General features: G+C 41.2%; 1 non-coding gene across 1 annotated transcript; it reads left to right on the top strand.

Annotated features, from left to right (window-relative positions):
• The first annotated feature begins 351 nt into the window (after window positions 1-351).
• LOC150012047 (U1 spliceosomal RNA) lies at window positions 352-511 on the top strand. The gene has a single exon (XR_016511069.1). It is a non-coding gene; the product is annotated as a U1 spliceosomal RNA (small nuclear RNA).
• Window positions 512-1,793: the final 1,282 nt, after the last annotated feature.

Raw genomic sequence — 1,793 nt, 5'->3', positions numbered from 1 at the left:
TTCTTGTGCTGGCCTTGGTGGTGCCCTGGTGAGGCCAGGCTGTGAACCAAGGCCAAATGCTGCTCATGCCAGGCCTAGGGTCACATAGTGCGAAGTGTAGGATACGTTGAGGTCATGTGCTTCTTGTTTGAGAGGATTAACAAGTTCAGAACCATGAGCCAGGACAAGTCATCTGTGTGGAAAAACCACTGTTGACCACTTGGATTGGTGGGTTATTTGGGTGGGGCAGTGCCTCAGGAAATCACCAGGGATGGGCAAACAGTATGAGCCAGGTTGATGGAGTCACAGATACATTGCCCACCATGCTTTGTGGTTCTGTTGGAGGCCTCAGAAGAAGATCAATGACCTCTGCCACTTACCTGGCAGGGGAGATACCATGATCATGAAGGTGGTTTTCCCAGGGCGAGCCTTATCCATTGCACTCCGGATGTGCTGACCCCTGCAATTTCCCCAAATGTAGGAAACTCAACTGCATAATTTGTGGTAGTGGGGGAAAAAAAAATGACCTCTGCCAGAGTTCTGTCTAGGAAAAAGCTGTCCCCCAGCTCTCACCCTGACACCAGATACTTCAGTTCCTCCCTATATGCCTCTGGTGCCTTTCAAGTTTCTGCCCTGGTGCTGGAGCTCAGAAAGAATGAATCTGCATAAATGTGTGTGCAATCCCTTTAAGAGGAACTGCCTGGGAATCCAGAAGTTTCTTCCACTGACACAATCTTCACTGGTTTTTATAGTCAGAAGCCATGGGAACTTATCTTCCCAGCACTACAACCCTGGAGTGGGGGTCCTGATGTGGAATTGGGACCCCTTACTCTCAATATCCCTCATAATTTTTATAAGCCACAGGTGGGTTGGGGACCAGCCCGTTCTGTGTCCCTGTGTCTCTGCTGCTATTTTTCTTAAATTCTGTGGTTGCAGGACCTCCATTCAATTCAATTTCTACCAGTTCTGTGTGATGGTTGTTCTATAATTTAGCTGTAATTTTGATGTGGTTGTGTGAGGAGGCAATCCATGTTTACTGAGGCCACCATCTTGGGGATCTAGCTCTTATGTCATTCTTTATTAATTTCAATTTGGAGAAATTTCACACTATAGCAGTAGCATCCAAGCTTCCATGGTTAGTAGATTGTGGAGCTAAGATTTAAACCTCTGTCTGCTGTCTGCTTCCAGGGTCCAGGCAATTAGAAAAAAATCCAGGTATGGTATTCTTTATGTCTCTCTTAATACCTGAAATTACCTTGGGGTGGGAAGCAGGCAACATATTTTTCACTGATTTTTACTTTGAGATGCTTGGTGATGTTTTGTGTACACCTTGTATATTGACAGAAAATCTAAAGGTGAGCAGTTGTGCAACCTAGCATTACCTAAATAGTACTTAAATACTGAATGGACTGTATTGCCTAATAATATGAACATAACTCCAAGTATCTAAATAAAGTGTAAATGTTTCAAAGAATAGAGATACTTATCTACGTAGAGCTGGAAGCATATTTTGGAAATATATACAGTTTTGAATATTCTCTACTCACATCTGGTGAAACAGACAAAAAAAGAAATCTGTGATGTTACCAAACTCACTGCATCTGTAGGAAGTAGATATATTTTATATAAAAATATAGTCAGGATTATCACATAAAAATGTAACAGTCTAAAGTAGTTAGTAAATTACCAGTATTTTAGGTCAACTTCTTGTTTAGATACAAATTCATTATTAGCCATTTTATAACTTACTTCATATCTTATTTTTTCTAAAAGTAGAAATTGCTACATAAATGTAAAAAACAGCTAGAAAATAC

Source organism: Furipterus horrens, unplaced genomic scaffold (assembly GCF_987537825.1).
Source record: "Furipterus horrens unplaced genomic scaffold, mFurHor1.1.pri manual_scaffold_4, whole genome shotgun sequence".
NCBI lineage: Eukaryota > Metazoa > Chordata > Mammalia > Chiroptera > Furipteridae > Furipterus > Furipterus horrens.
The sequence above is the reverse complement of the archived record's forward strand: the minus strand, read 5'-3'. Positions and strand labels throughout refer to the sequence as shown.